This window comes from Kogia breviceps, chromosome 10 (genome assembly GCF_026419965.1).
Source record: "Kogia breviceps isolate mKogBre1 chromosome 10, mKogBre1 haplotype 1, whole genome shotgun sequence".
Lineage (NCBI taxonomy): Eukaryota > Metazoa > Chordata > Mammalia > Artiodactyla > Physeteridae > Kogia > Kogia breviceps.
The window spans coordinates 89,396,280-89,422,963 of NC_081319.1; the positions used below are offsets into that span (position 1 = coordinate 89,396,280).

At 37.3% G+C, this 26,684-nt stretch overlaps 1 long non-coding RNA gene across 2 annotated transcripts in view; it reads left to right on the forward strand.

The window, feature by feature from the left end:
- LOC136792030 (uncharacterized) overlaps positions 1-26,684 on the forward strand; it is a 140,586-nt gene that overhangs the window by 81,532 nt on the left and 32,370 nt on the right. For both annotated transcript variants that reach the window (XR_010835139.1, XR_010835140.1), the window contains one exon: positions 21,413-21,507. This is a non-coding gene — a long non-coding RNA (uncharacterized lncRNA). The remainder of the gene's footprint in view (positions 1-21,412; positions 21,508-26,684) is intronic.

The following is a 26,684-nucleotide window of genomic DNA, read 5'->3' on the forward strand; positions in this document are numbered from 1 at the left end:
TTTTTGAGGAAATTCCATACTGTTTTCTATAGTGGCTGTAACAATTTACATTCCCACCAACAGTACCCAAGGGTTCCCTTTTCCTGTTTAGATGAAATGAATTTAACGTTTTTATTTTCTGTTTGGATAAAATGAATTTATTCTTAATGGTATTTGATATGAATATTTTTTCTATGTACTTAGGTTACCATTTTAATATAAGTTTTGGTTGTTTTGTTTTATTTTGTATTTAATATTAGGCATTTTATAATTTTCTGTAATTTAAAAAATAGATTATATATTTTTATTATTCAAATTTCAAAACTCTATAGAAAGTTTCTTACATAGAAGTTTTGCTTCCATTCCTGAGCCTTTCCCACGTGACCCTTATTCATCCAAATATCACTCCTTGTGGGAATGAGAAACTACACCTTATATCTCCCTCCCAACACACACATGTCCTATAAATAATTACTTTCATTAGTTCTTTTTATTCCTCTTTAGTTTCTTTTTGCAAATACTACGAAATCCACTCTTCCTTTTTCTTCCAAAAAAGGTATTAGCATATTGCAAAATGTATATATTGTGCTCTTTGTTTTTATCACTTGAGAATACAGTTGGCCCTTCAACAATGTGTATGTGTAGGGGGGGCAGTTAGGGGCACCAAATCTCCACCTAGTTGAAAATCTGTGTATAAATTTACAGTCCATCCTCTATATCCATGGTTCTGCTTCCGTGGATTCAACCAAACACAGATCCTGTAGTCCTGTAGTAAGTATTGAAAAAAAGTCAGTGTATAAGGCACCTGCATACTTCAAATCCATGTTGTTCAAGGGCCAACTGTGTATCCTGGTAGTCTAGCCACGTCATTCCATAGACACCATCATCATCATCTAACCAAGCTAACATGATAAATATGCACAATGCTAAGCAGCCTTCAGCCTTAGCTCAGTGAATTCTCACAAGAGTCCTGCAAGGAGGCTGCATTGAGCTGTGTCACAGGGATTCCCACCTCCGTGATTCAAGGACTAATTTGCTCAGCTCTTGGTAGTGTTGGCAGCCTACACTTAGCAGTGAAGATGGTCTTCAGGACGTGCCTTTGGCTGAAGGGCCTCATCCCATGTCACAGCCCTTCCCAATGCTCAGGCAGTACACAAGTTCACATGCAAACCCTGCCCCCCCCACTTGAAAGGATTCTGGTGGGAGGGGGACATTCTGCTCCAGCACTACCATTAAAACTGGCCAACACCTTTGCTGTGACTTTATTACATTTAAAACTGTCCCCTGCCCAATCCTGCTTCTTCTTTCACCTACCCTCCCCCCACCCAACAACACTCTTCAAGAAACTACCTGCACACAGTTCCACTAGAGCTTCTGTTTCCCAAGGATCCTAAGCTGTGACAGCTTATGGAGTACATTCTATTATGATCTTAATTTTAAAGATGAAAAAACTGATATGTATTGGGTTGGCCAAAAAGTTCATTCGGGTTTTCATAGCATCTTATGGAAAAGCCTGAACGAACTTTTTGGCCAACCAATACATTAGGCAATAATTGCCCCTAAAGCATCAGCTAGTAAGTATAGAGCCTGGCTTCATACCAGTGTTTTTCTGAGTTGTTTGTAGCCACTTCACAACACTATCTGATCCATCTAATCTAAGCAACCATTCCCTCCCTCTGTCCTCAAACACTTCAGCTTCCTCTAATAGCCTCCTTGTCTTCACTCTTTCACCCCCTCCAGTCGGCAAACAGAGTGGTCTTTCAAAACATCAAGAGGTCACTCCCACACATAAAAGCCTTAAGCACATTCTTAAGATAGAGTGAAAAATATTTTATGTGGCACACAGAGTTCTTCATTTGCTAAGGACTAAATTGTCCACTCCAGAATTCATATGTTGAAGCCCTAACCCCCAATGCATTTGGGGATAGGGGATAAGGTTAGCCGAGGTCATGAGGGGGGTCATAATCTAAATAGGCACAAGGCAAAGTCCACATGAGCACACAGTGAGAAGGTGGCCACTGCCAGGCAGAAGGAGGGCTCTCACCAGACCCTGACCATGCAAAGCATCCTGATCTTGAACTTCTGGTTTTGAGAACTGTGAGAAAATAAATTTCTGTTGTTGAAGCCCCTCGGCCATGCTATTCTGTACGGCAGCCTGAGCAGACTGAGACACGATTATTTGGTCTCTGCATCGTCTTCAATCCTCATTTCTCCCTCACCTCCCACTGTTTTCAATTCAGCTGGGCTCATAATGCGCTTCCACTCTTCATCTGAATAACTCTCTCCACCACCTTCATCTGAATAGCTGATGCTTGAGCTTCAATCTCATCTTAAAAGTTAACTGTGAGGAGGAGGACCTTCAAGATGGCAGAGGAGTAAGATGTAGAGATCACCTTCCTCCCCACAGATACATCAGAAATACATCTACATGTGGAACAACTCCTGCAGAACACCTACTGAACACTGACAGAAGACCTCAGACTTCCCAAAAGGCAAGAAACTCCCCACATACCTGGATAGGGCAAAAGAAAAAACAGAGACAAAAGAACAGGGATGGGACCTGCACCAGTGGCAGGGAGCTGTGAAGAAGGAAAGATTTCCACACGCTAGAAGCCCCTTTGTGTGCAGAGACTGCAGGTGGCGGGGGAAAGCTTCATAGCCATGGAGGAGAGCACAGCAACAGGGGTGCAGAGGGCAAAGCAGAGAGATTCCTGCACAGAGGATCGGTGCCAACCAGCACTCACCAGCCCAAGAGGCTTGTGTGCTCATCCACTGGGGCAGCTGTGGGCTGGGAGCTGAGGCTCCGGATTTGGAGGTCAGATCCCAGGAACAGGACTGGGGTTGGCTGCATGAACACAGCCTGAAGGGGGCTAGTGCGCTACAACTAGCCTGGAGGGAGTCCAGGAAAATGTCTGGAGCTGCCTAAAAGGCAACAGACTATTGTTTCAGGGTGCGCAAATAGAGGGGATTCAGAGCACCGCCTAAATGAGCTCCAGAGACAGGCATGAGCCGCAGATATCAGCACAGACACCAGAGACGGGCATGAGATGCTAAGGCTGCTGCTGCAGCCACCAAGAAACCTGTGTGCAAGCACAGGTCACTCTCCACACCTCCCCTCCCGGGAGCCTGTGCAGCCCGCCACAGCCAAGGTCCCGTGATCCAGGGGCAGTGTGCCTCAGGCTGGTGCAATGTTATGTGTGCCTCTGCTGCCGCAGGCTCACCCCGCATTCCGTACCCATCCCTCCCCGCCGGCCTGAGTGAGCCAAAGCCCCCTAATCAGTTGCTATTTTAACCCCGTCCTGTCTGGGTGGGAACAGATATCCTCAGGTGACCTACATGCAGAGGCGGGGCCAAATCCAAAGCTGATCCCCAGGAGCTGTGCAAACAAAGAAGAGAAAGGGAAATCCCTCTCAGCAGCATCAGGAGCAGCGGATGAAATGTCCACAATCAAAGTGATGTACCCTGCATCTGTGGAATACCTGAATAGACAATGATTCATGCCAAAATTGAGGTGGTGGACTTTGGGAGTAACTGTACCCTCGGGGTTTACTTGCTGCATCTGATTTGTTTCTGGTTTTATGTTTATCTTAGATTAGTATTTAGAGTTTATTATCACTGGCAGGTTTGTTTATTGATTTGGTTGCTCTCTCTCTTTTTTTTTCTTTAGTATAGTTCTTAGTGCTTGTTATCATTGGTGGATTTGTTCTTTGGTTTGGTTGCTCTCTTCTTTCTTTCTGTTTTTTTTTCTTCTTCTTTTTGTAATTTTTAATTTTTTTAAATTTTTTAATAAAAGTTTAAATAACTTATTTTATTCTTTCTTTCTTTCTTTCTTTTTTTCTCCCTTTTCTTCTGAGCTGTGTGGCTGACAGGGTCTTGGTGCTCTGGCCGGGTGTCAGGCCTGTGCCTCTGAGGTGGGCGAGCCGAGTTCAGGACATTGGTCCACTATAGACTTCCCAGCTCCACATAATATCAAATGGCAAAAGCTCTCCCAGAGATCTCCATCTCAACACTAAGACCCAGTTCCACTCAATGACCAGAAAACTGCAGTGTTGGACACCCTATGCCAAACAACTAGCAAGACAGGAACACAACCCCACCCATTAGCAGAGAGGTTGCCTAAAATCATAATAAGGTCACAGACACACCAAAACACACACAAGATGCAGTCCTTCCCACCAGAAAGACAGGATCCAGCCTCATTCACCAGAACACAGGCACCAGTCCCCTCCACCAGGAAGACTACACAACCCACTAAACCAACCTTAGCCACTGGGGGCACACACCAAAAACAATGGGAAATACGAACCTGCACCCTGTGAAAAGAAGACCACAAACACAATAAGTTAAGCAAAATAAGAAGACAGAGAAACACTCAGCAGTTGAAGGAGCAAGGTAAAATCCCACCAGACCAAATAAATGAAGAGGAAATAGGCAGTCTACCCGAAAAAGAATTCAGAGTAATGGTAGTGAAGGTGATCCAAAATCTTGGAAATAGAATGGAGAAAATAAAAGAAACGTTTAACAAGTACCTAGAAGAACTAAAGAACAAACAATGATGAACCACAAAATAAATGAAATTTAAAATTCTCTGGAAGGAATAAATAGCAGAATAACTGAGGCAGAAGAACAGAGAAGTGACCTGGAAGAAAAAATAGTGGAAATAACAACCACAGAGCAGAATAAAGAAAAAACAATGAAAAGAATTTAGGACAGTCTCAGCGACCTCTGGGACAATATTAAAAGCACCAACATTCGATTATAGGGGTCCGAGAAAAAGAAGAGGGGAAAAAAAAGGGACTGAGAAAATTAGTTGAAAACTTCCCCAATATGAAAAAGGAAATAGTCATTCTTAAGTCCAGGAAGCACAGAGAGTCCCATACAGGATAAATCAAAGGAGAAACATTCCAGGACACATATTAATCAAACTACTAAAAATTAAATACAAAGAAAAAATATTAAAAGCAGCAAGGGAAAAACAACAAATAATATATAAGGGAATCCCCATAAGGTTAACAGCTGATCTTTCAGCAGAAACTCAGCAAGCCAGAAGGAGTGGCATGACATACTTAAAGTGATGAAAGGGAAAAACCTACAACCAAGATTACTCTACCCAGCAAGGATCTCATTCAGATTCTACGGAGAAATTAAAAACTTTACAGACAAGCAGAAGCTAAGAGAATTCAGCACCACCAAACCAGCTTTACAACAAATGCTAAAGGAACTTCTCTAAGCAGGAAACCCAAGAGAAGGAAAAGACCTACAATAACAAACCCAAAACAATTAAGAAAATGTTAATAGGAACATACATTTTGATAACTACCTTAAATGTAAATGGATTAAATACTCCAACCAAAAGACATAGATGGGCTGAATGGATACAAAAACAAGACCCATATATATGCTGTCTACAAGAGACCCACTTGAGACCTAGGGACACATACAGACTGAAAGTGAGGGGATGGAAAAATATATTCCATGCAAATGGAAATCGAAAGCTGGAGTAGGCTTTCCCATATCAGACAAAATAAACTTTAAAATAAAGACTATTACAAGAGACAAAGAAGGACACTACATAATGATCAAGGGATCAATCCAAGGAGAAGATATAGCAATTGTAAATATTTATGCACCCAACACAGGAGGACCACAATACATAAGGCAAATGCTAACAGCCATAAAAGGGAAAATCAACACTACACAGTCATAGGGACTTTAACACCCCACTTTCACCAATGGAAAGATCATCCAATAAGAAAGTAAATAAGGAAACACAAATTTTGAATGATACATTAAACAAGATGGACGTAATTGATATTTATATGACATTCCATCCAAAAACAACAGAATACACTTTCTTCTCAAGTGCTCATGGAACGTTCTCTAAGATAGATCATGTCTTGGGTCACAAATCAAGCCTTGGTAAATTTAAGAAAACTGAAACCGTATCAAGTATCTTTTCTGACCACAGTGCTTATCTAGTGAGACTAGATATCAATTACAGGAAAAAATCTGTAAAAAATACAAACACATGGAGGCTAAACAATACACTACTAAATAACCAGGAGATCACTGAAGAAATCAAAGAGGAAATCAAAAAATACCTAGAAACAAATGACAATGAAAACACGATGACCCAAAACCTATGGGATGCATCAAAAGCAGTTCTAAGAGGGAAGTTCATAGCAATACAATCCTACCTCAAGAAACAAGAAATATCTCAAATAAACAACCTAACCTTACACCAAAACAATTAGAGAAAGAAGAACAAAACCCCCCAATGTTAGCAGAAGGAAAGAAATCATAAAGATCAGATAAGAAATAAATGAAAAAAAAATGAAGGAATTATAGCAAAGATGAATAAAACTAAAAGCTAGTTCTTTGAGAAGATAAACAAAATTGATAAACCATTAGCCAGATTCATCAAGAAAAAAAGGGAGAAGACTCAAATCAATGGAATTAGAAATGAAAAAGAAGTAACAATTGACACTGCAGAAATACAAAGGATCCTGAGAGATTACTACAAGCAACTATATGCCAATAAAATTGACAACCTGGAAGAAATAGACAAATTCTTAGAGAATCACAACCTTCCAAGACTGAATCAGGAAGAAATAGAAAATATACACAGACCAATCACAAGCACTGAAATTGAGACTGTGATTAAAAATCTTCCAACAAAGAAAGCCCAGGACCAGATGGCTTCACAGGCGAATTCTATCAAACATTTAGAGAAGAGCTAACACCTATCCTTCTCAAATGCTTCCAAAATACAGCAAAGAGATGAACACTCCCAAACTCATTCTACGAGGCCACTATCACCCTGATACCAAAAGCAGACAAAGATGACACAAAGAAAGAAAACTACAGGCCAATATCACTGATGAACATAGATGCAAAAATCCTCAACAAATACTAGCAAACAGAATCCAACAGCACATTCAAAGGATCATACACCATGATCAAGTGGGATTTATCCCAGGAATACAAAGATTCTTCAATATATGCAAATCAATCAATGTGATCAAGCATATTAACAAATTGAAGGAGAAAAACCATATGATAATCTCAATAGATGCAGAAAAAGCTTTAGACAAAATTCAACACCCATTTGTGATAAAAACCTTCCAGGAAGTAGGCAGAGAGGGAACTTACCTCAACATAATAAAGGCCATAAATTAGAAACCCACAGCCAACATCGTTCTCAATGGTGAAAAACTAAAAGGATTTCCACTAAGATCAGGAACAAGACAAGGTTGTCCACTCACCATTATTATTCAACATAGTTTTGGAAGTTTTAGCTACAGCAATCAGAGAAGTAAAAGAAATAAAAGGAATCCAAATCGGAAAAGAAGTAAAGCTGTCACTGTTTGCAGATGACATGATACTATACACAGAAAATCCTAAAGACTCTACCAGAAAACTACTAGAGCTAATCAATGAATTTGGTAAAGTTGCAGGATACAAAATTAATGCACAGAAATCTCCTGCATTCCTATACACTAATGATGAAAAATCAGAAAGAGAAATTAAAGAAACACTGCCATTTACCACTGCAACAAAAAGAATAAAATACCTAGGAATAATTCTACCTAAGGAAACAAAAGACCTGTATGCAGAACACTATAAGACACTGATGAAAGAAATTAAAGATGATACAAATAGGTGGAGAAATATACCATGTTCTTGGATTGGAAGAATCAACATTGTGAAAATGACTCTACTACCCAAAGCAATCTACAGATTCAATGCAATCCCTATCAAACTACCACTGGCATTTTTTACAGAACTAGAACAAAACATTTCACAATTTGTATGGAAACACAAAGGACCCCAAATAGCCAAAGCAATCTTGAGAACGAAAAATGGAGCTGGAGGAATCAGGCTCCCTGACTTCAGACTCTACTACAAGCCTACAGTAATCAAGACAGTATGGTACTGGCACAAATCCAGAAATATAGATCAATGGAACAGGATACGAAGCCCAGAGATAAACCCATGCACATATGGTCACCTTATCTTTGATAAAGGTGGCAAGAACATACAATGGAGAAAAGACAGCCTCTTCAATAAGTGGTGCTGGGAAAACTGGACAGCTACATGTAAAACAATGAAATTAGAATACTCCCTAACACCATACACAATAATAAACTCAAAATGGATTAAAGACTTAAATATAAGGTCAGATACTTTAAAGCTCTTAGAGGAAAATATAGGCAGAACACTCTATGACATAAATCACAGCAAGATCCTTTTTGAACCACCTCCTAGAGAAATGGAAATAAAACAAAAATAAACATAGGGGACCTAATGAAACTTAAAAGATTTTGCACAGTAAAGATAACCATAAACAAGACAAAAAGACAACCCTCAGAATGGGAGAAAATATTTGCAAATGAAGAAACTGACAAAGGACTCTTGTCCAAATTTACAATCAGCCCATGCAGCTCAATATCAAAAAGAAAACCCAATCCAAAAATGGGCAGAAGACCTACATAGACATTTCTCCAAAGAAGATATACAGATTGCCAACAAACACATGAAAGCATGCTCAGCGTCACTAATCATTAGTGAAATCCAAATCAAAACTACAATGAGGTGTCACCTCACACCAGTCAGAATGGCCATCATCAAAAATCTACAAACAATAAATGCTGGAGAGGGTGTGGAGAAAAGGGAACCCTCTTGCACTGTTGGTGGGAATGTAAATTGATACAGCCACTATGGAGAACTGTATGGAGGTTCCTTAAAAAACTAAAAACAGAACTACCATATGACCCAGCAGTCCCATTACTGGACCTATGCCATGAGAAAACCATAATTTCAAAAGATTCATGTACCACAATGTTCATCGCAGCTCTATTTACAATAGTCAATACATGGAAGCAACCTAAGTGTCCATCGACAGATGAATGGATAAAGAAGATGTGGCACATATATACAATGGAATATTACTAAGCCATAAAAAGAAACATGATTGAGTTATTTGGAGTGAGGTGGATGGACCTAGAGTCTGTCATACAGAGTGAAGTAACTCAGAAAGAGAAAAACAAATACCGTATGCTAACGCATATATATGGAATCTAAAAAAAAAAAAAAAAAAAATTCTTAAGAACCCAGGGGCAGGACAGGAATAAAGACACAGACGTAGAGAATGGACTTGAGGATATGGGGAGGGGGAAGGGTAAGTTGGGCCGAAGTGAGAGAGTGACATGGACATACATACACTACCAAATGTAAAATAGATAGCTAGTGGGAAGCAGCCGCATAGCACAGGGTGATCGTCTCAGTGCTTTGTGTCCACCTAGAGGGGTGGGATAGGGAGGGTGTGAGGGAGATGCAAGAGGGAGGAGATATGGGGATATATGTATATGTATAGCTGATTTACTTTGTTATAAGGCAGAAACTGACACACCATTGTAGGGCAATTGTACTCCAATAAAGATTTTTTTAAAAAAGTTAGCCATGAGGAGTAACCTTTCCTGAGCCCCTAGTTAGGTCAGCCTTGTTTATTTATTAGCCATCATACTAATAAACATATAATGCTCACCATATATAACGCTCACCATGTTTGTAATTATTGGGATTTTAAAATTGTCTTTCATTTACTTTTTACTGAAGTATAACCTACACAGAAAAAATGCATAAATCATAAGGGCATCCCTCCAAGAATGTTCACAAAATGAACACACCTGTGTAACCAGCGTCCAGATATTTTTTAAATGGGACATGTCCACATCCCAGCAGCCTCCTTGGGTCCCCTCTCATTTACCATCTTCTCTTGCCTGGCGTGACCATGAGCCTGTTTTTTAACATTACTGTTTGGCTTTGTAACATGTTTTTAATTTACTTCTGCTAAACTTGGTATCCCCGGATACTTTTTCCTATAAGTTTTCAATTAGGGTGAGGCACATAGGAGGTTCTTATGGGAGATAGTGAGGGCAGAAGTGAAGGGCAGCTGTTTTGTTGCTCACAGGCGTTGTTGCTAACTGCTGGCTCGCCTCCTTTCTGTGAGGCAGCAGCCTGTTCTGTACCTGATCCAGCTTCCTCTACATCCTCCTTCAGCTTCTCCAACTTCTAGGTCAAGTGTGTGTACTTAGCTCTGGGATGAGGAGCCCTGGATTCTGCAGGACTCAGAATTCAGAAGCAACCAAAGTGGACGCAGGTTTCAGTCTATCCTCTTGGGCTCTGGCTCATGTTTCCAACTGGTTCTTTCTCTCCCCCACTTTAAATCCATTTTCTCATCTCAACCGCCTGCCTCAGACCTCAAGCTCCAGCATCAGCCTCACAGAGACTGCTTAAGTCTGCTCCCACAATTAGGTAAATTCACATCCCTATATGACCACACAGAGGGGTGGGATAGGGAGGGAGGGAAGCAGACGCAAGAGGGAGGAGATATGGGGATATATGTGTATGTATAGCTGATTCACTTTGTTATAAAGCAGAAACTAACACACCATTGTAAAGCAATTATACTCCAATCAAGATGTTAAAAATAAATAGTTTTGGAAATATTTTTTAAAAAGAAATCATATGTATTTATCTACACCTACATACATATACATCCTAATACATATACATACATACATATATACATACTCGCATATATATATATATATATTATATGTATATAAAGGTTCCGCTTCCCTGATTGAAATTTGTCATTGCTCATTTAACATTCATATTCCCTCCCAGTCTGTACACTCCATGATGTCAGGGATTATTCTTCATTCTCTCATAACTAAAATTGACCCAAATAAGTGGCAGTGACCCTGTTGTGCAGTAGAAATGGTGCCCTCTACAGCCTGCCAACGTTATGTAAGCTTCCTTCCCCTCTGGTCATATCAGTGTTAAGTATCTCTCTCTCTCTCTCTCTCTCTCTCTCTCTCTCTCTCTCTCTCTCTCTCTCTCTCTCTCTCTCTCTCTCTCTCACACACACACACACACACACACACACACACACACACACACACTCCAATATAGAGAATGAACAGTTACTTTTGCAATGGGATTATCACTAGAAATCAGCACTGACCAGGAATTTTCTCTGTGGAAAACAGAATTATCTTCAAAGATTTTTGGTTATCTATCCTTTAATCCTTACAATAAAATATTGTGGAAAATAAAGTCATAGTTTTATAAATCCTCAATTATATCCTTACAACTTAATTACTTGGATTGACCTTGTAAATTTAAAACTGCATTTTTTTGTCTGCCCATAAGTCTCTCTCAGGACCTCCTCTCCTGATTCTACTTTCATCTCCTTTGACTAATTCAAAATTTTCTTATATTTTTCAGTCTAAACCTTACCTACTTTTCCAAGAATCTCTTTTTGACTTCTCTCTCTAAACTACAATAAATGGTTAATTAGACTAAATTACCATATGACCAAAGCACTCCTATCAGATTACTCACTGCACTGTATAGCTATAGCTATTGCTTGTTTAGTTGTCTGATTCCCCACTTGTCCTTAAAGATGAACAAATCCCTTATTCTTTTTTAGTATTCTCAATGCACGTTTCTTGGTGCATTTGTTTTCTAAATAACAAAAAAGTAAATAAACTCTAGTCCTGATAACCATCCTTAGACTCAAGTGAAATATCAAGTATTCCCTACCCATATCACCTTGGAAGAATATCCAAGAACCAGATAAAGTAAGCTCATTTCCTAGAATTTATCCATAAAACAGCGATACCTCAATATTTTCACCGCTTCTTCCCTCTTGGCCTCAGTGAAGCTGTTTTGATCACTACTAATTTTTCTTTTTGTTCTGGCACCCTACAAATACTGGAAGCATCTATTTCATATGAGCTATATGTTGACGATACGACTTGTTGATGTTATCTGTCAGTGTAGAAATTGTCATTTGTTACCAGTGACATAATTTTTCCATGATATGAGGTCTTTCTGAAGCCAAGATTTTATGGTTTCTGGGGCATCCAGACTCTTAGTAGCCACAAGAATTGAGTTGGCCCTGGTAATCTCATAGCCCACTTCTAATGATCTTCCAAACCACTCTCCTTCTCCTCCCTCCAATAGTGAAAACGCTTGTAGAGAACAAAATTGTTCATGGTGAAACTCTAGCCATGCTGTCCCCCGTTCCTCATGAATCAAGATTTCTCAGGGTCCCTATTGGATTATCCTCACTACAGACACCCCACCAATTTCCTCTTCCAAATTCCAAGTTGTAAATCCTTGAGTTTCTTGTTAATGTAATCATGACGGTTATTTTCAGAATTTTGGCAAAGCTGACTTTACTTTTAAGTGGGGGTTGGGTGTGGTGTAGAGATTAGTTATTCAGTTCAGGCTGAGGAACAACATAATTATATCTAAACCTCAGGCTAATATTTGCAGATAGAGAGAAACGGTACCGAACTCAGAGAAAAAGATCAGTTGAGAAAATGTGCTCTTCAATGAGAGAAGAGTAAATTATTAGAGCCTTATAACTTAGTCATTAGCATCTAGGTTGTCTGTGTAGGGCTGAGGATCACTTTGGTCCAGCCATGTGGACCATTTGTCCTTTTTGCATCTTGCGTATCTCATCTTTATAATGCACAGGTAGAAGAAATTAATATTTTGAAATACTTCTGTTGTAGAGATAAACTCTACAGTTTTTAGGGGGAAAAATCAAGGTTAGATGCAAGAAAATTAAACTAAGAGTTGAAGCTCATTACTGTACAGGGTCCCAACCTCCAATAGGAAAAATGCAGACATGTCTGGTTTTAATTAAAACAGAAGAGGTTAGAGACTAATTAAACCTCTATGGGTTAGAATATTTTGTATCTCGCTTTCAGATTAACTGTGGATTTTATGTGCAAGTGACTCACTAGACTAACAAAAGCCACCTTACAAGTAAAATCTTAACAATAAAATGTTTTCAATAGATACATCTACCTATGCATACCATTGTTTTATTTCATTTTTGTAGGAACATCTTTATAACGTAGAATTTGCCATATGAACCATTTTTAGCTGTACAACTCAGTGGTGTTAATTACATTAACAATGTTGTACAACCATCGCCAGTTTTTAGTTGCAAAATTTTTCATCACCCCAAAGAGAAATTCTTCACCCATTGTGCAATAACACCGCATCCTCTCCAACCCTCTGACCCTGGTAACTTCTACTTTCTGTTTCTATCAATTTGCCTTTTTCTAGATATTTTGTATAAGTGGACCCATCCATACAAAATCAACTATTTGTTCTTTTGTGTCTAGGTTATTTTACTTAGCATAATATTTTCAAGGTTCATCCATGTTATAGCATGATTCAGAACTTCATTACTTTTATGGCCGAATAATATTCTATTGTATCTATACACCACATTTTTTTAATCCATTCATCTGTTGATGGATGCTTGGATTGTTTCCACCTTTTTTCTATTGTAAGTAACACTGCTATGAACATTGGCACACGAGAGTCAGAGTCCCTATTTTCATTTCCTTTGAATACCTAAGCATGGATTGAATATACTATTTTACATTGCATGATGTTAAAGACAACTTAAAATATTTAGCATCCTGCTAAATATATTTATAAAACCTGAGAAATATTTCAAAATTCTCATTTCTATGTATATTTTGATTTAACATAGAAGACTATAAGACATGTTTATGAAACAAAATACAGCATTCAAAAATCTTATCTTTTTCTACTAAAACTTGATGTCATTAGACATGAATGCTCTATTTATTTAAGGACTTCTCAATAGTTAAACTTAGTTATTAATAGTTAAAATTAGTAGCTAAAAAATAACAAAACACCCTTACATATGCATCTCCTTGAACTTTCACAATAAACTTGTAGATTTTTTTACAATCTTTATTATGATCAACCCCATTACTGAGAATGCTATTGCATAAGAGGAGAGAATAGATTTTTAAGATAAATAGTAGAAATATTTGTATTAACAAAGGAGAATATGTGCAAATCAGTCAGTCACTGAGACAGAGTGAGACTTTATGAGAGATAAAGAGACAAACCTGAAACAGAAGAAAATAATATTACTGGAATTTCTTGCATTCTTTTAGCCACATAATAAGGAAAGACAAAAACATAGAAGGTATTTGAGCAAGCTAACTGCACATATTTCTACTCTTGGTTGTCCTGGTGATAAGATCCTCTTTTTTTTTTTTTTTTTTTTAAACTAATGACTATAAAATAACAGTAAATGAAAGAAATGTGAATTCCACAAAGTCTAGCTCTCTCCAGGTTATGAAACAATCTGAGGAGTATTTGAGAGGAGTTTTGCTGCAGATAACTGATGGTGTTATTGAATGAGATGTGACTGGCTTGCTTGAGGAAAAAATGAACAAAATAGAGAAAAAGTCCTGATTGATGTACAATTTGTTCTCCCTCATCTGTATGGATGACTCCAACACACAACTAGGGGAAAAATCCTTATGTACAAAATGCTTAACATGAACCTGTATGTTTGAAAGATATTCTAGACATGATTGAGTTTTACTGCTCCCACTGAATGCTAGGAGTCACTCTTGAAAAATGTATCATTTAGTTATGCATCCACCTGGTATCAACCGTTCATTTGGAAGAGAACCCAGAAATCAGGGATCTTAGGCAAGAAGATGAACTCTCTCTCTTTCTCAGATCAATATGTTAGAGCTCGAAGCAATCCAAGCTTGCCTGCTTCTTTTATTGCTCTGTATGTTCTTCTCATTACCCTTGAGTACTATAGAAGTGAGGGTAGAATATGGAGCCAATAAGTGTTTGTGATCTGACTTATTGACTGAGTGAACAAATGAATGGAGTTAAGTAACTGACTCAAGTTCACCAAGTGAGAAACTTATACTGAGGATTCAAACTCCAGTCCTTGGCCTCTAAATTCACTGAATCACAGTATTGTTAATGTGTCAAATTGTGCCAGACTTTTATTATAATGAGGGAAAACAATAAAGTGCAAATAATCTAAAAATCACAGCCAACAGAAAACCCACTAACACTGATTCTCATAACAAGAACTGCAGAGGTAGGGTAATTTCAAGATGGGTCATTTCAACTAGTCGGTCACATCTGTGAGACTCAAGTTCTTTCCACCTTTCTGCTCAGCTAACCTGAGCATGCTGACTTATCCTGTGACTACAAGTCAGCTGCAGTAGCTCCAACCATCACTCAGTCATAAAAGTCAGAAAAAAGGGAGGAGAAATTGTCCTTGACTTGAGCATCTTTTTAAGAGCAAGAATAACTTTCCTAGAAGCCCCTAGCAGGGGCTTCAGATCATTGACCAGAATTGCATCACATTCCTCTCCCTAAATAAATCAGTGACAGTCAGGGAAACAAATTGGGGTTTGCTTAGGTCAATCAAGATTCAATCCTGGGGTGAGGAAATAGCTTCTCTGGAAGTTCATACCTCCTGATATCTGAACAAGTCAGGCAATCTATAGTTTTTGTCACTTCAACCTTCCAACATTGGCACCCTGCCAGAGTGGAAAAGAAGTAGGCACTGGGGTAATTTTGAATTGTTCAGTCTAATTTCTTCATAACGTCCTACTAGAAGAGTAAAAGAAGACAAACTCAAGAAGCAGGATAACACACTTGCTTGACAGTCTACACCAGAGCGTTTGAGCTTAACCTATAATATTTGGTTTATCAGTTGGTAGTAGTATTCCATATAGAGACATCAAATTTCCCTAAGTGCAAAACATAAAATTGCTTTGAGAAGAAGAAAAGTTGTATTTCCTTTTTGATTTAGTTTGTGATATTTGACAGGCATTAAAGAATACACAAGAAAGTGAAAAATAATGCTGGTGGTCTGGTGTTTTATATGTATAAATGCGGCTATATTACATTATAATTAAACAATAACAATATCCTATCATCAATTCAAAAATATGTTTCCCATTCTCATTTGTGGCCCTTTCAATTCTTCAAGTGTAGGCAACATTTCCTTCCAATGTTTTCCCCATCTCAAAGGATTCTGTAATTTAGACAATAGCAAGCAGAGCACATGAGTAATGAAGCTGTGAATTAAGGATGGGACAGCTGCTGGATGACAAAGAGATGCTTTGTGGGCATGTTACTACATGTACAAGGAACTCTACAAATCCATGATTTGTTAAGCTAATTGAATCTTTCTGTGAGTGTTATTGTAACTCGTGGTTAGGCTAGGATATAACCAAGTGTTTATACCAATCTAGGGCAGCTGAAGGCAAAGTCATCATGTGCTATTGATAGGATCAGCATTCACAGCATTCAGCGAGGCTGAACCTTAGCAAAATAATCAGGCTGGTGGATGTATCCTATCATCCTCAGTGCCCTACTCGCTTCCCTCTGTTCCCTCTGTGGAGGATCCAGTGCCCTTCTAGAAATGTTTATTTGCCCATGCTGCCCTCTTCATGCAATTCCAATCCAGCCTGCCTAATATCAGTGATCCATGTTTATTTCTTTGTTCCCACATTTCTATTCATTGGAGACATATCTATTCAATCATATTCTTTGCAAATTTAAAAATTGGGGTGTTTTTCTTTTTATTATTGAGTTCAAAGGATTCTTTATATATTTTAGATATAAACTCCTTATCAGAAATATGATTTGCAAATATTTTCTCCCATTCTTAGGTTGTCTTTCTATTCTCTTTAGAGTGTCTTTTGAAGCATAGAAGTTTTTAATTTTGATGAAGTTTGACTTATTTTTTCTACTGTTGCTCAGGCTTTTGATATCCAATCTAAGAATTTATTGCCAAATCTGAGCTATAAAGATTTATCATTATGTTTTCTTTTAAGAATTTTATAGTTTTAATTCTTGCATTTAGGTATTTGATCCATTTTTAGTTAATTTTTGTATATGCTGTGAGATAAGGGTACAGTTTTATTATTTAATATGTGGCTATCCAATTGACCCAGATTCTTTCTTAAAAAGACTTATCTTTCCCGCATTGAACACTCTTGATGCCACTGTGAAAAATAAGTTGATCATAGACACATGGGCTTATTTGTGGACTTTCAATTCTATTCCATTGATTTATATGACAATACTTATGCCAGTACCACACTTTCTTGATTACTGTTGCTTTGGAGGAAGTTTTGAAATAAGAAAGTGTGAGTCCTACAACTTAGTTCTTTTTCAAGATTGTTTTGGCTCTTCTGGATCCCTTGCAATTCCACGTGATTTTAGGATTAGTTTGTCAATTGCTACAAAGAAATTAGCTGGGATTATAATATGGATTGTACTAAATCTGTAGACCATATGGTTAATATTGCCATTTTAGCAACATTTAGTCTTCCAATTCATGAACATAGGATGTTTTTCCATTTATTTGGATTTTATTTCAACAATCTATTGCAATTTTCAGGGTATAACTTTTGTACTTCTTTTGTTAAACTTATTCCTAAGTATTTTGTTATTTTTGTTGCTAATGTAAATGGAGTTGTTTGGTTAATTTTATTTTTGTATTGTTTGTTTTAAATGTATAGAAATACAATTGATTTTTGTATATTGATCTTGTAACCTTGCTGAGCTGGTATATTAGTTTTAATGCTTTATTAGTGGATTCCTTAGCATTTTCAATATGCAAGGTCATGTCATCTGCAAGTAGAGATAGTTTTAATTTTTCTTTTCCAATCTTGATGTATTTTACTTCTTTTTCTTTTCTAATTGCCCTGAATAGAACCTCAAATACAAAGCTAAATAGAAATGGTGAGAGAGACCTCCTTGTCTTCTTCCTGATCTTAGGGGGGAAATCATAAATTGTTTCATCATTTAGTATGATGTTAGCTGTGGGATTTTTGTAGCTTCCCTTGATTAGGTTGAGAAACAGTGTCACTGCATTACTGAGATGACTCAGTAAATCATTAAAGTGTTGATGGAAGCCGTTAGACCCTTAATTGATTTATATTAGTTTAATAATAAATTATTTAGAAAAGTGTATGAAATACAGAAAAGTACTGAAGATGCTCTAAGAGATACCTCTCTTTTCACCACTCTAAAACAATATTCATATTGTCATCTTTTATTCTGAGACTGATTTTGTAATACAAAATATTGAAGAAGATGTTGGTAGTTCCTTAGTCCCTTGAATGGTCCTATTTCCTTATCTCCCTTCCTCTCTAGATGGAGGCAACTCCTATCATAAATTCTATGTGTTTCCCTCTAGACTGTTTTTTTTTAATGTGTTTACTTTGCACATGTGTAATCATTTACAAAATATAGCATTAGTTTGTTTCTATATATTCATTCATGCTTTCAAAATTTTTACAACCTGCTTTATTCTTACATTGTTTTCAAGATCTATTCTATGATCTATACTTGATTCGATTTGAATCTAATTTACCCATATAATCTAGTTTCTGGTTTATAGTATCTCCAGTAACACAGTAGTTCTTTTAATAAAATTCTGTGAGAACGTATTTATGTACATTTAAGCAACTGCTAGGTTTTGTTTTTGGTTTCTTTTGTGTGTGTGCTCATTATTAACAATGGTGGAGTTAATATTTCTATACAGAGCTGTCTTCTTAAGTATATGTTAAAGAATTTATTGCCCATATTTGTGTAAAAGAGAAATTACTGGATTGTTGTCTAGACATTTTTACCTTTAACAGAGAATGTCAAATGGCTTCAAAATATTACCCTTATCTTCTTTAAGCAATTATACCCTTACCAAATTCCTATAAGACCTTATATAATAAAGCATTTTAATCAGTACCAATTTGTAGATGTGAGATGAATCACAGTGTTTTAATTTTGTTCTCTGAATCTGTCTTTCTGTCTATATCTATCACATTTTCTTTATCCATTCATCTGTCGATGGACATTTAGGTATTTTCCACATGTTGGCTATTGTGAGTAATGCTACAATGAGCATAGGAATGTTAATATCTCTTCAATATCTGGATTTCAATTCTTTGGAATAAATACTCAGAAGTAGGATCGCTGGATCATATGCTAATACATTTTAAATTTATGAAGGAACCTCCTTACTGTTTTCTGTAGCAGCTGCACCATTTTGCATTCTCACTAACAGTGTGTAAGTGTACAATTTCTCCACATCCTCACCAACATTATTCAAGTCCTTAGCCCATTTTGAAATTATGTTATTAGTTTACTATTGAGTTATAGGAGTTCTTTAAATATTTTTCAGGTGAACCCATTATCAGAGATATGGTTTGCAAATATTTTCTCCCATTTTATAGGTTGTCTTTTCACTCTGTTGATTGTTTGCTATGCAGAAGCTTTCCAGTTTGATGTATCTCAATTGTTTATATGTGTTTTTGTTACCTGTACTTTGGTGTCATATACATGAAATTATTGCCAAGACCAATGTCATGAAGATTTTCCCCTATTTTCCTTCCAGAAGTTTTATAGCTTTGGGTCTTGTGTTTAAGTCTTTAATCCACTTTGAGTTTATTTTTGTACATGGTGTAATAAGTGCTAAAAATTTCATTTTTAGCACGTGGATATCAGTTTTCCCAACACCATTTGTTGAAGAGACTATCCTTTCCTCATTGTGTATTCTTGGCACCCTTGTCAAATACCAGTTGATTATATATGGGTGGATTTTTTTATGGCCTCTCTAATCCATTCCATTGGTCTGTATATCTGTCTTTAGGTCAGTACCAGACTATTTTGATCTCAGTGACTTTGTAATGTAGTTTGAAATCAGACGGTGTAAGTTTTTCCTCAAGATTGATTTGGCTATTCAGGGTCTTTTGTGGTTCCATGTGAATTTTAGAATTGTTTTTTCAATTTCTGTAAAAAGTGTCATTGAGATTTTGATAGGGATTGCATTGAAACTGTAGATCATTTTGGGTAGCATAGACATTGTAACAATATTAATTCTTCCAATTCATGAGCACAGAATTTTTTCTATTTGTTTGTGCCTTGTTTAATACACAATGGGGAAAGGATAGGCTTTAGATTAGTTACCCAATATCCTTACTAGTTACAGGTCTGTTCAGACTTTCTTGGTAGATTTTATAAATCATTTTATACTCTGCCAAATTACTCTACTTCCTCACCAATAAATGGTATTTTTAGTCATTTAACAGGATGGTCTGGAAAAACTTAACTTGAACAAAATTTGAGGAAAAACAAAGTATATGAGGATGTTTTCATGTGGATATGAAAGGGAAGAGCTCTGTAGGCAAAGGGAACAGCTGCTGCAAAGACCTTTGAACAAAAAATGCCTGGAGTGTATGGGAGCATCTGGTGTGACTGCCGTGGAGGGAGCACAGTGAGGGAAAAGGAGGTAATGGAAGAGTCATACTTTGTAGGAAGGATGCTGTGGCCACAGTGAGGGCTTTGGCTTCAGAATGCAAGCAGTAACTCTACTATAAGGTTTGAGAAGGAGTGAAAGGATTGATCTGGCTGAGCTGTTGAGAAGAAATTATGAGAGAGTGCAGAGTAGAGCAGGGTGACAATTAAGAGGCTATTGCAAAGAAACTAACACAGCATTGTAAAGCAATTATACTCCAATAAAGGTGTTAAAAAAAAGAAAAAGAACCAAGCTAAGTTCAATGTTGCATTTGGTTGACATTTCTTAAATCTCTTTAATTCATACGTTCCTTCTCCCTCATTTATTCCTTGCAATTTTTTTTTTTTTTTGGAAAAACAAGACTGCTATTCCTATAGAATTTTCCACATTCTAGATTTTGCTGATTGTACCCCCATGGTGTCAGTTAGTAGTATGCCATTCTGTCCCCTATGTTTCCCGTAAATGGGTAGTCAGACCTAGAAGTCTGTTCACATTCAGGTCAGTATGTTTTCAAGAAAACATCATAGTTGGTGTTATGTACGTCTACTAGGAAGTATATAATATTTGGTTGTCCCTCTTTTTTGTGAAGTTTGGTGTTGCTGGCCTGATTCTTTCATTAAAATATTTTTGCATCTAAAAAAAAAAAAGAGGCTATTGCAACTATCTGTGCGAGAAAAACGGTGGTTGGAACTAAGGTGGTGTCAGTGGAGATGGTGAGAAATGGTAGGATTTTGGATATATCTGAAGGTAAAACCAGAACAATGCCCTAATGGGACTGAAATGTTTATGAGAGAAAGAAGAGAAACAAGACTGACTCAAGATTTTTACCTCAACCAGTGATTTTCCCATCAAGTGAGACTGGGAAGAGTGCAGTTCTAGAAAATATTGGGAGCATGTCAGGAAATCTGTCTTAGACATGAGGTGTGTTTAGAAAGAAATCCAAGTGGACATGTTGAGTAGGCACCGCATTCATGAATCGGAAGCTCAGAGGAGAGGTTGCAGCCAGTGGGATCATCAGTATATAGACAGTATTTAAAATTACAAAACTGTTTTATTCTATGCTCAGGCTAAGTTTAGGGTTTTTTTTTTTTCTTCCTGTGTTACATTTTGGAACTTCCCCAGTTTTCATGCCACTTCATAGAAATATACACACTGTTTAGTAATTTATCAGCAATTATATCTGTTGACATTCCAGCTGTTACTTATGGTATCTTCCTCTCTCAAAATCAGAAAACAGAATAAAATGACACCGGACTACCATACCAACTCAGCACATCTGGCGGCATCAAGTGTCTGACTCAGTGAATGTGCATCTAACTTGTGGGGTAAGTAAGTACTTCAGACATCAAGTAATTATAATTGTTAATTTTAAAAGATTTTTTAAATACTTAGAAAAATTAATTTAAAAGAATTATATTTTTTAATGATTAAACATTCCTTTCAAGCATAGACTCTTTGAGACAACTTTAGACACCATTTTGTGCTCTGGAGCACTTTTGTGCTTTGAAAACATCACATAGTCTAAAATTTGTCTAAGATATAGATGTAGGACACTTTGTACCAATTTGGGTCTGAAGCAGTAATTATAATGAAAGCTGAATTTGGTTAACCATCCAACATAAACAAAGAAAACCTTTTCTATCATACTCTAGGAGATTTGAATTTTAAAAGAGTCATACATAAGTTTCTCATTAGCGTATTCTAGGCATCCATGTGTAGAGTTGATGATACAATGATGAAATCTCGGTGACATTACTCTCTTAGCTTTCTTAATTTTATCTGTTTAGAATTGGAGGGGACTGAATAGCAAGATGACTTGAGATTTCTTTGTTGTTCCGTTATGTTCTGCCAGCCTTTTCTCATGTTCAAAAATACAAATTGTAGTTAGTAACCGATAGCTCTTGGTATTCAGGCAACAATTTATATGTTCTTTTGTACCTTATGTACTTGGAATAACTCCTTTCTAATCAGTTAAAGGTGGTTGCAGGCCCTTGTTACCTGACTTGTGATGAATAAAGCAAACCTCTTTTAATAAAAGTGGGGCAATGTACTTCCCTCTGGAACAACTATAGACAGCTGTCGATCAAAAGCCTGGTACCATATTTTTAACATGGAACTTAGAGCTATCATTCTCAATATCATTGAAGTATATACTTGTTTTTACAATGGCTGTTTTTACAGCGGCTGACAGAAAGCCTGGAAACAGATGCTATTTTACTGTTTTACTTCATGGCTTGTGTCCTCTTGCCTAATGCACCAAAAAATATGATCAGCTCTATGAAAAGGAGGGTGTTAATGTTTTGTTCTGATTTACTTTTTTATTTTGTAATAACTATAGATTCACGAGAAGTTGCAAAGGTAGCACATGTACCCCTTACCCATTTTCACCCAATAGTTTACATCCTACAAAAGTATGGTAATATATCTAAACCAAGAATTTGATGTTGTTGGTACAATATGTGTGAGAGTTCTATTGTTCTATGTCATTTTATTACATATGTAGATTCATGTAACCACCAAAGTCTGCATTGATATGAGATGTAATGACCTAGTTTTTTTTTAATTAAGAGTGTCAATGCTTATATATATAAATAAGGGCTGTCTCTCAAGTTAGTTACCTTAAGAGACTATATACTTCTTCCAAATATGGATATTGTACTCAAAATATTTCTGAAGCTCTCTTCTCCTGCAATTGTGCTTCTAACTTATTTGCATTACACAAAAGAAGCTCACCAGAGTGTTGATCCTGTCCTGCAATCTTAAGGTGTTCCCTCTAAAGGTTACTGTCTCATTCCTGCTTTTGCAGTGCTAAACCCTCGATTCTTTTCTTAAATCTATGACTTTCCCATTGCCTACTTCACTCTCAGCCAACTACTTTCCCTCCAAATTCTACAAGAAAATCAGACCCTTAGACATGAACTCCTATGACTTCCTATCAACCTCTGCTCCAGTGGACGAAGTAGCCTTCTCACCCAAAACCACATCCACTTTCTCCTATCACCTTTGTGAGTGACAGAGAGATAACACGGGGTGGGAGGGGGGGTTTCCTGCTGGAGAACAGTCCCTTATGCTCTCTCCTCCCCTTGCAATGTTCACCTCCTCTGCAAACTGTGTCATCCCACCCATGCCCCACTCAAACGCAAGGCATCCTGTTCTTGGTTGGCCCAAAAGTACTTCCTCTGCTTGAAGTTAAAGGATGTAACTCTTTTCATTGTAAAAAGGGGTTTATATATCAAAGTGGGAGTTCAGATGAGATTTAGTGTAGGGGCCTATTTTCACTAGTTTCATGGCTTGTAGCTCTGGCCATGTGTGTCTTGGCATATGATGAGCTGGCTTCAGAAGTGGAAGGCACAAACCATGTTCTTCTGGGGAGTGACACAGGCTTAGTCAAGAAAAAATTGTACTGGAGTCTCCCCTATTCAGATCACTTGGGTAGAATGTTTGCCTGTAATACAGTATAATAACAAAAATGTTCAATGGAGAGTTATGGCTAGTAATGTACCTTGAAAAAGCTTCTGAGACATAATGTAGAAAATCCAGTTAGCTTTATTAATATTTGAACACATATATTTTTCTGTGAAATATATATCTGCCACTTAAAGTCATTTTAAGCCATATTCTAATATGCTTCACCTTGCAGTTTGAATATTTCCATTGTGTCATGAGTATGGCATATTTCAATATTCTGAATAACAGAAGACAGAAAACAGCATATTTGATTTGCATGAGCCTGCTATGGGTATATATTGCTTTCTCAGAGGAAGTATGCCTATTTTGGTGACCCAATTAGAAATATGCTGAAATAATCAACAGTAATTTGGAAAGTCAGTGAACCAAGGTGTCTGTAAGTAATAGCAAAGCTGATTCAATACTAGTGTTTGCTTCAAGATTGCCCCCATTTCCTAGGCAAGCGCTGTTCAAAATTTTAAACTACCTCAGGCTAAAACCTGTTAAATTCATTGTCAGTTCATTTGCAAGTTCTTCTCTCTCCCTAACCTGAAAATGTTTGAATTTGTTAATCCATTTAGTCAGCAGTTGACTGTGGAATTTTTGCTTACCCTAGGCAAACTGGAAATTGCCTACTCTTTCCAAATCCCATTCTTTGACTCACACACACTGGCCATTTTGCATTTTGTTCCCAGTAATGTTTTGCATGGGGAGGCGAGGTGGCCACCTGCTCTGTCTCTGTGGTAAAATCAGACTTGCATTTAGTACATGCACTGATTTAATAATGATAACCATTCGATCCAAATCTGCTATAAGACTATGATGAAATTCTGTTTCAAATTAGTCAGTGAACCAACTATTTAGAGGCTGTCAGAGTGCTGATGCTGTGACTAAAGTCACTTCTTCTCCAAGCTCCTCAGAGGCACTGTAATGAAGTCTGCTGGTTGGAGTACGGTAGAAAATCTATTTTGTGGTATTTAGGAAAGATAATCTTGTAGGTGCCAACACGCACAAATGGAATCCCAATCATATTGTGTCTGAATAGGCAAAAAATGAAGAAGTAGGTTGTATTAAAACAATTCCCTTGTTCACAATCATCTACTGCACCTGCCGAGTTAATGTGGTCTATTAGCATCCCAAAGTCATTAGTATTTTAATAAAGGCCTGATTCCTGGTATAGTTAACACTAACTTGGTTGGTAAATGTTGTTTATTATTTCCCCACCCATCATCACCCTCAACAAATGTGTTGGTCTATGTTGCCTGTGGGCTTATTGTTCTCCTGAATATCATGACTTAATCTAAGAATTCAGGAAAAAAATGGTCCTTGCTCTTGGATACTCATGATAATGAATTGTGCATAGTTTATGAAGAGGGGATTTTATTTTTTATTTTTTTTTATTTTTTTATTTTTTAACATCTTTATTGGAGTATAATTGTTTTACAATAGTGTGTTCGTTTTTCCTTTACAACAAACTGAATCAGTTATACATATACATATGTTCCCGTATCTCTTCCCTCTTGCATCACCCTCTCTCCCACCCTCCCTATCCCATCCCTCTAGGTGGTCACAAAGCACAGAGGTGATCTCCCTGTGCTATGCAGCAGCTTCCCACTAGCTATCTAATTTACATTTGATAGTGTGTATATGTCCCTGCCACTCTCTCACTTCGTCTCAGCCCACCCTTCCCCCTCCCCATATCCTCAAGTCCATGCTCGAGTAAGTCTGTGTTTTATTCCCGTCCTACCACTAATCTCTTCCTGACATTTTTTTCCCTTAGAGTCCATATATATGTGTTAGCATACGGTATTTGTTTTTCTCCTTCTGACTTACTTCACTCTGTATGACAGACTCCAGGTCCATCCACCTCATTATAAATAACTCAGTTTCATTTCTTTTTATGGCTGAGTAATATTCCATTGTATATATGTGCCACATCTTCTTTATCCATTCATCTGTTGATGGACACTTAGGTTGCTTCCATGTCCTGGCTATTGTAAATAGAGCTGCAATGAACATTTTGGTACATGAGTCTTTCTGAATTATGGTTTTCTCAGGGTATATGCCCAGTAGTAGGATTGCTGGGTCGTATGGTAGTTCTATTTGTAGTTTTTTAAGGAACCTTCATACTGTTCTCCATAGCGGCTGTATCAATTTACATTCCCACCAGCAGTGCAAGAGGGTTCCCTTTTCTCCACACCCTCTCCAGCATTTATTGTTTCTAGAGTTTTTGATGATGGCCAATCTGACCGGTGTGAGATGATATCTCATTGTAGTTTTGATTTGCATTTCTCTAATGATTAATGAGGTTGAGCATTCTTTCATGTGTTTGTTAGCAATCTGTATGTCTTCTTTGGAGAAATGTCTATTTAGTTCTTCTGCCCATTTTTGGATTGGGTTGTTTGTTTTTTTGTTATTGAGCTGCATGAGTTGCTTATAAATTTTGGAAATTAATCCTTTGTCAGTTGCTTCATTTGCAAATATTTTCTCCCATTCTGAGGGTTGTCTTTTGGTCTTGTTTATGGTATCCTTTGCTGTGCAAAAGCTTTTAAGTTTCATTAGGTCCCATTTGTTTATTTGTGTTTTTATTTCCATTTCTCTAGGAGATGGGTCAAAAAGGATCTTGCTGTGATTTATGTCGTATAGTGTTCTGCCTATGTTTTCCTCTAAGAGTTTGATAGTGTTTGGCCTTATATTTAGGTCTTTAACCCATTTTGAGTTTATTTTTGTGTGTGGTGTTAGGGAGTGTTCTAATTTCATACTTTTACAGGTAGCTGTCCAGTTTTCCCAGCACCACTTATTGAAGAGGCTGTCTTTTCTCCACTGTATATCCTTCTCTCCTTTATCAAAGATAAGGTGACCATATGTGTGTGGGTTTATCTCTGGGCTCTCTATCCTGTTCCATTGATCTACATTTCTGTTTTTGTGCCAGTACCATATTGTCTTGATTACTGTACCATTGTAGTAGAGTCTGAAGTCAGGGAGCCTAATTCCTCCAGCTCCATTTCTCGTTCTCAAGATTGTTTTGGCTATTCGGGGTCTTTTGTGTTTCCAT